Consider the following 8,370-nt stretch of genomic DNA (forward strand, 5'->3'; position numbering starts at 1 on the left):
CACACCACAGGACCCACTCAGATCAAAGAGAACTGGTGCTGTTTAGTTTGATTAGAAGCTTGCACCATATCGACTCCCAAGCACTATGAGGCAATGACTAACCACAGTGCCTGTTTTTATTTTCAGGTACCAATATTATTGTATGATTCACTGGAACGGCAATGCATGAACCTATCTATCCCAAATCAGTTGATATGGGTACATGGTTTGAACAGCCCTTTAAAAATGTGCATAACTGTCATTTTATTTTCATTGCTCACTATAATGGCATTTCTTTTCAAGGTCATAGTAACTAAATAAGAGAACACAATTAGAACACAACTGGTTTGGTAAGGAAATAATATAACAGCCTGTTAATGCAATTTAAGAGATATTGTAATTATTTCAATGGCCGTGTTACTATATATGTACAATATTTTTATGAGTGCACAGAAAAAACTGGTAAACTGATAAACAACTATGCAGAGCAGACAATAAAAAAGGTTTGAAAAAATGATTAAATGGCATAGCTAATCAAACAGTAGGGGGCACTACATTTCCAGGTATACCAAGTTATCAGAAGGCAAAAAACACCTTTATCTGTAAGAACTGAAGTGGAGTCAATCTAAAACCTAAATTAGTACATGATGAAGATCATTGCACCATACACCTAACTGGCAAAGGTTCATGGTTCTTAAATATTTACTCCACGGGAAGTAGGGGAGAATTAGAAAATAAGAACTATTCCTCACAGAAGGATTAAGGCAAAGAAATCTCTGCATAATCTCTGCATAATAAAAAACAAAGAATTTAAAACTTTGGAGGAACAAAATAATAAAGTTTCTCAATTGCATTGTCGGCTTTCTTAAACTGATCATTCAAAAGTACCAACTAAAAAATATTTAGTACAGACACCCAAACTATAAATCTACACAACCTGTGGGAAGTCTATGGTGGTAAGTATGGATACACATGATACATATGTACGGTGAGAATATATATAGTTTAAAGGTATGTCGTAGTCAAATTAAATATAGATAATCTATGCTTATCTGCATATACTCACCTTCACAATATTTTAGTAGTCAGTATTCTGGGCACACTAATTTTTGTAGCAGATATTTTTGTGCTAAACTTCTGACATACATCCACCTAGGAAGACTGTAGGCCACAAATTATTGTACAACAAGACAGCACCGTTGAATACACTGCCAATACTATCTCTCAGGCACTGCTAGTGGCGTAATACCCCCGAATTATGGTCCTAGATTAATCAGCATGTCCATTAGTTAATTCAGGTGTTTCCATTGCATCCTCACAGCACTCGAGCAATCAATTTTAGTGCATGAACATGCTCATGGCAGCTGTTCAATACTTATGAACATTTTTTAACAAATGTTAGAGGATGCTCAGATACTATAGAAAGAGCAAAAGTTGAAGACAAGAAGCGTAGCAACTGAATGGTTAGGATGAATTCTCTCTTGGTGGGCACTGTTGATCAGAAGAAGGGCTGAGGAATGGCTAAGACATAAGTGTCATATTGGTTTAGGTGGAAGAAGCTTTCCACAAGAAAGATTATAATTGACTATGCCTTTGCCCACCATGAAAGGAAGGCTGTGTACACTATTCTTGCAAGTTAGAGGCCCTAGGGGAATTGGTCGTCCCAAGCCTGAAGATGTAATGGAATTGATGTGTTTTAAAGCAACTGAGTTATTTGAAGTATTCTTAATGTCTTAGTGCTGTGAAAGCATTTTAGAATGTTCTACCTTAGACATGCAGAGGTCTTCCATAGACATACTTGCATTAAATTGTGCAATTAGAAAAGAGATCAAAGTAGGTAGGCCATAATCCTGGAGGGTTTTGGAAGGATAGGAACCATTCAAGTAGAGCAGGTGTGAAAGATCAAATCATTTTTAATGAAACCCCTTTGTCTTCCTCAACAAGAGGTTTCGATCACCATAGACCTACATTGACATCAGTTGTGATCAGCCTGGATGCAGAAGTCCTTCCATCATTTCTGAATTCAGCAAAAAGTGATTAATTTTGGACCACTTCCATAGTGCTCTTCAGGTAACATTGTTTGCATACACTGTTAATCTTTATAAGCTGTTGCTAAATAAGGTGTGGCTTTGGGTGTTTTGTCTTTAAAGCCTGATTGCAATATTACAAGTCAGTATTGTTAATTTCTAGGTAAAGAGCATGACTTGCCTTGTCCACCCTCATTACATATTATTATTCAACCATCTTCGGACATCTGGTGTTTGGCAAATATACCAAAATCACTTCAAAGGAATGGAATGGAAAGATTTTTATATAGCGCATGGCTACCCAGGAGCATCCCAGCGCTGTAGTGGTTACTAGAGTTGGACAGGACTTCTACGGAAAGAGCCAGGTCTTTAGTTGTTTCCGGAATGATAGATGGTTAGATTCTCTACGTAGATGAAGCGGCAGGCCATTCCATAGTTTTGAGGCATTATATGAAAAACGCCGGCCATCACTTCTGACCTTTTTAATCCTGGGTACCACTGCTAAGTACAGCTCATCTGAGCGAAGACTTCTGTTTGCCTTGTAAGGGCAAATCATGGATTTGATAATAAGAGGTCCATTTCCTCACAAAGACTTATGAGCAACGCAAAGTGCTTTAAATTAATTCTCTCCTGCACCGGTAAACAGTGGAGGGCGTGTAATGCCGGCTTTGCCGAGCATTGATTATGGGTTCCCATGAGCAGTCTTGCAGCAAACTTTTGTACAATCTGCAGTTTTGTGATGACTGCTTTCGTGGCGCCCAGGTAGAAGGCGTTACCATAATCTATCCTAGAGAGGATGAGAGCCTGGACCAGCGTTTTTTTGCTTGGTCCGGTAGGAGGGGCAGAACTTTGCGGATAATTTTTAACATGCCATAACATGGAGCAGCGGTCTTCCTGGCTTGGACTTTAAATGTAAGATCTTGATCCAACCAGACACCCAGACGTTTTATCTCAGTTTTTGTGGTGTGTACCGGGTCCATACAGACTGGCCATATGTTATTAGATTTAAAATGTAACTGTTTGCCAAGCAGCAGGAGCTTCGTTTTATCACCGTTGAGTTTTAAGTGGGACAGGCTCATCCACTTCCTCAAGACAAGCGTGTAGATTAGAGGGCGTATGGTCAGCCTCGGTCAATGACACAATCAACTGTGTGCCATCGGCATATGTAACTATATGAATCCCAAAGGGGGAAACGATATACGCCAGTGGATGCATATAGACATTAAAAGGGGTCGGGCTCAAGGATGAGCCCTGTGGGACTCCACACCTAAGGGGGATAGGTTTAGAAAAAATGTCACCTTCAAAAACCTGGAAGGTAAGCTACAGCCTCCGCCAAGAGGCCTGAGGGAAAATGATATGGGTTTGAGGTGATAATGCACTGAGAACATGGTGAGTTGTAAAAGAAACATCAAAGTCTCTGCTTGAAAGCACTACTCGTGAGCAGAGTACCTAAAGTCGTCATATGCAAGAATAGTAAATCCTCCAGTGTGTTAATAGGCCCTGGACTATTTAAGGAGTTCAACTGGCATTTGATTAGTTAGATTTGTAAGTAAAATGTACTACTAAAAGTATTTAACTGAATATTTAATTACATTTTATTATTGGGGAGTAAGGTGCAGGAAGTTTATAGATGTATTATTTTTTTTGGTCCGAAGTACTGCTTGATGTTGGCTAAGCATATGCATGGCATCATGGTACACAATATTCCTCCAAGATTATTGTATAGTTCTGAGAAGATTTCTACTTTCATCTGGACTACCCACATTTCTTTCTGAGACATACAGTATGCACAATCCCACTGCATCTGTGGTTTATTACCCAGGAAAAGCTATGTCGGAGCAAACACTTATGTTTTTTAAAGACCCAATTACAATTTGTAAATGTAAAAAAAAGGCTAATTTGAAGGGTGAAATAAGCATTTCTGATTAACCAGCACACAAATAAAACAAATAATGCTCAGTAAGCTAAATCTTCTTTTGAGTTCGGAAAGACTAAAACAATTGCAAGAGGTCTCTACTCCTCATGCTCTACTTATCCACATAATAACTGTATTAATGAACCTCAGACAGCGACACATCCTACCTTTCAAATATACCATACCGTGCCCATGGTGCTACCTTGGACCTATCTTAGGGGTGCCTTCCATGTAGTTAAAGGGAAGGTTTGGGCCTGGGAAGTGGATGCATTTTGTCACAAATGTATTAATGAGTTACAAACTGCACAGCAATACCATAGAGTCACTTAGGTCATGAAACATGCAACCATAGTTAGTCCAAGTAAACAATATTTATTCCATATTTTTCAGTACCTTTCGAATTCACAAAGGAGGTGACGTTATTCCAAGGTTCAAATGCTTAAGACATGCTTATCCAGGCTTTATCCTAAAGCGCGATGGAATCAACAGTACATTCTGGTTAACCATGAGGATAATCACCCAATGCATTTTGAGCACTACAGCATTCTTCAGGGGTAACTAAAAAATAAGGAAAGTCCATAAGCATTGTAGACAATCTTAACAGATACAAACTTAGAATGAAAACATTAAATCTCATTAAGCACGCAATCTATAGCGTGAATGTGCTGAAGACATTATCCACGGTGCCTAATTCTGCATTCTGTACCATTGTTAACCAATGGCAAGCCCCATGTTAAACTGAAACAGAAATCACGAAAATAATTGTGCGTAGCTCATCATAAGCTCTGTAACACACTTACTCTGCTATGAGTATAAAACATAAATCTTCCATATCTCAGTGCTAAAAAATGACTGAATGGCTGACTGCTGGTCACGAATCCAGTGAAACATGTCCTCAACATGAACTTCATATTTAAACACTGTGAAAACACGCCAAGTGCAAACCATTAATTAACCAAACCATGTGATCGTCAGTGCGGTACGGAAATTAAACATGAAAAATACCCAAACCATGTTTCTACAAAAGCTTATCTTAAAAAAAGAACATGTGAATAATCACTAATGAACGATGATGTGAAAAATAACATGGTGCACAACGAAGTACCAGCCCACTTTGGGAAGTGGATGCAATTGCAGGGTTGACATTGTGGAAAAGTAAATTTTGCCATGTTCTGTGTCCCTACGCCTCATCCATCATAGGTTATGTGTGCATGACCAATATGCATATGTTATTCCCCATGTCTGATTAATGACGCAATTACAGTTGTGTCCACCTCTGGTATGTCAGTTTCCAGTCCTCGTGAATACTACGAATATCAGGCCTATGTAAAGTTATATTGCCACGTTTCTCAGTGTGCACGTTATTTCATTATAAAGTCCCCGTTTCCAGGCCTCAAAAGGGCCCGGACCCTAGATTCAGCTCCTGTCTCCTGAAAGCCTCGCTGAGGAGCGATACAGCCCCCACCTGTATCCTCGACCCTTCACTTACTTCCTGCCTCGCAGTGCCCGGTGCAGCTTGGCTCTGCCTCTGAGTCTGCCAAGAGTATGTTATGATTCCAGCTATCAGTTCAGTCCTTCTTCTCTGCATTCCTAAGCTACTGAACTGCATCAATAGTTTCCGTCATTGTCTAGCCTATTCGGCTCCACGTTAGAGAAATACTGTATTAATGGTCATTTAATGTTCTTCATCACGCACTACATGTAGAATAATGCATGGTCCAGTCTTAGAATCAAGTTAGCTTTTCCCCTCATGACTTCTAGTTTATATCAACATGTTCCCTAAACATCAGATACCAGATAGGGTTTAGGTACATGTCGCTCCGACCCTCCAGACTCTAGTCTCTGCTCCTAGCACAGAGTTCATAGTCCCCAGCTCCTCCTAGTAACACGTCATTGCCAGTTTACGCGCACCATTAGGTTAGAGGTCCCGGCTCCTTAGGTAGCCCCCTCCAATGATTCCGCCCATTCATGACATATTCTGTTACGTTTGCATCACATGTCCATGTATACTCCCAGTTACACCTACTTTTACTGTTATCTCTCGTGACTGCTACGCGTCACGCCTTCTGCTCCACCCACTGTTACGCCTACTGCAATGTAATGCTATGTGTTTGCGCTATGTATATAAGTTGATGTATTGTTATTAAAAGTTAGCGCGCTCATCCCAGACCCGGCCCCAGCAGCTGCTGGGTCATCCTATGCAGGTTGTCCCGATCCTGTCCTTATGCTGTAATAAACCTGCAGAAACTCCTACTACCTCGAATCTTGACTCTTATTTATTGAGCTACCTGCTATGATATATGCTTAGTCAAAAATAGGGTATTATTTATTTATTTACCACATAATGGCGCCCGAATAGGGACTTGCCCTTTCCCCACGCGTCGGTGAAGCCACGCCGACCCCCTGACCCTCTGCAGCCGTGACGGAACCATACCGGCCACGTGCAGATATTTCTGCCTCAAGTATCCCTCAGGCCCACGGAGGAGACGGAGGAGGCGGTCCAGCATCCGAACGAGACGGTGGAGGAACGCGGCGAGTCCCGACCAGAGCCCAAGCCAAGAGTCCAAGGTCCGAGGTATCCGGAGGCCCACCCGTAACTGAAGTCCGAAGTTCGTCGTCCGTCGTCCAGTCCAGTCAGAGGCCTTTCCGTTCTTGCTGCCCGGTGAGTACCATTGCTGGGGTAGTATCTAGACAGGACCAATCTAAATTGACTCCTGGTCCGTGGGTTGGTGGTGCCCAGACTCACAAACGAAGTGTTCACCTAGGTGGATACGGGTCTTGATGCGTCCCTTTATGGGACCGGTAGGTTCCGTACTGTTATAGCAGTGCATCCAGTAACTCTAGTCTGTTCCGTTCTCGAGAAATTCTGTTCTGTTTCTGTTCTCAGTATTCCAGGTAATATTCTGTTCGACCTGTCATTTATAATGTTGTTCAATGTATTTCCAATGTCGTGGTATGCCTGAATTGTTTTCCCAATTGTTATTGTTTTTCGTGTATTGTATTGTGTTCCGATTCAAGTTTACAATGCCGCTCTTTTCCAAGTTACGTCAGTTAAAAACTAGAAAGGGTTTATTAGAGGAAGCAGTTCCTGTCCCGCCCAGGGACAGTCCAGGTCATTTTATGTATCAGAAACATGGCATAAGCGCCATATTGTATCTAGATTTATGGGTAGAGTATACCAAACAGTTAGACGAAAAGTATAGATGGCCCGTATCGGGTACATGGGATGCCGAATGTATCATGCGAGTAGAAGAAGCATTATGGAAAAAGAAAGCCAGACAGTCACAGAAAGATGCCATCGAGTTATGGCGTAAGGAAGCCCATAGAAGGACCGAGAAAGAAGTCAGAAAGTCAGAGTTAAGTAGAGAATCCCAGGAACGAGCCCAAGAAAGAGAATTAATCGAGACAGGTGAACAAGTCAAAGCCGAACAGTCAGACAGACAGAGGCATGCCCTCATTAAGGGTATGTATCCTCTTCTTGCCGAAGGTTTGCCAAAAGCGACCCCAGAGGCATCTAGTAATTTCCCGCCACCATTAGTTCCGACCAAGCTACGTCACAAACCGACCGCAGCTGATATTTTTATTTCGTCCTATCTGGACGACACAGTCCCCGAATATGCAAATCCTGTTCGCGCTCCGCCAGTCCCTGTAAGCCAGGTAGTTCATGCTCCTCCAGACACTGGGGTGCCCTTAACAGCTTCCCCGGTCCAGCCCGCCATACAAGTCCAGCCCACGTTACAATTACAATTACCGACCCTGCCAGGACGAAGAATGTCAGTCGACGATTCTAGTCTAGGGGCCGCAGGAGGAGGTCTTCCTCAAACCCCGCCGCCACACAAGCGTTTAACATTACTCGAATTACATGCTCAAGCGTTACAGCGCACGCCTAAACATCAGTCTGTTACAGAAATCAGGCAAACCCTTAACGAATGTGTCTATGATCCAGTTCCAGGCGAATATAATATGGTTTTATATTCCTTACGTGTAAGGAGAGTGACCGAGTATCTAGTCACCTTACCGAATATGAAAGAAGATCTAGACAGAATATATCGTTTCATCCATACAGGGGATGATCCAGAAAGTATTGGCGAGATTATGTCTCAAAGGAAAGCCGAGATCCAGCTCATGATATTAAAGTTCCTGATCAATTGTCTAATAAGAGAACAAGATTACCCGTCTAAAGATTCCGCCGAGATGAAAATTCTGACAAGGTGGAGTGATAATATAGCCGAGGGTAAGCACAAGACCGTCAGTGCTATGGAGAGTATGTACAAGAAAATCCGTAAAGAAATAATAAAGATACACGAACAGCGTAAAGCAGCACTAGTAAGCGAGAAAGAAAGTATCTCTGATCCTGAAGAGGAAGAGAACGAGAATCCCGCCAGAATAGCGTATGTAGGAAAATCTAGATTTCCAGATCGCCATTTACGTCTAGAACACAAGTCTATT

The sequence above is a fragment of the Lissotriton helveticus genome, chromosome 4_1, assembly GCF_964261635.1.
Source record: "Lissotriton helveticus chromosome 4_1, aLisHel1.1, whole genome shotgun sequence".
In the NCBI taxonomy this organism is placed as follows: domain Eukaryota; kingdom Metazoa; phylum Chordata; class Amphibia; order Caudata; family Salamandridae; genus Lissotriton; species Lissotriton helveticus.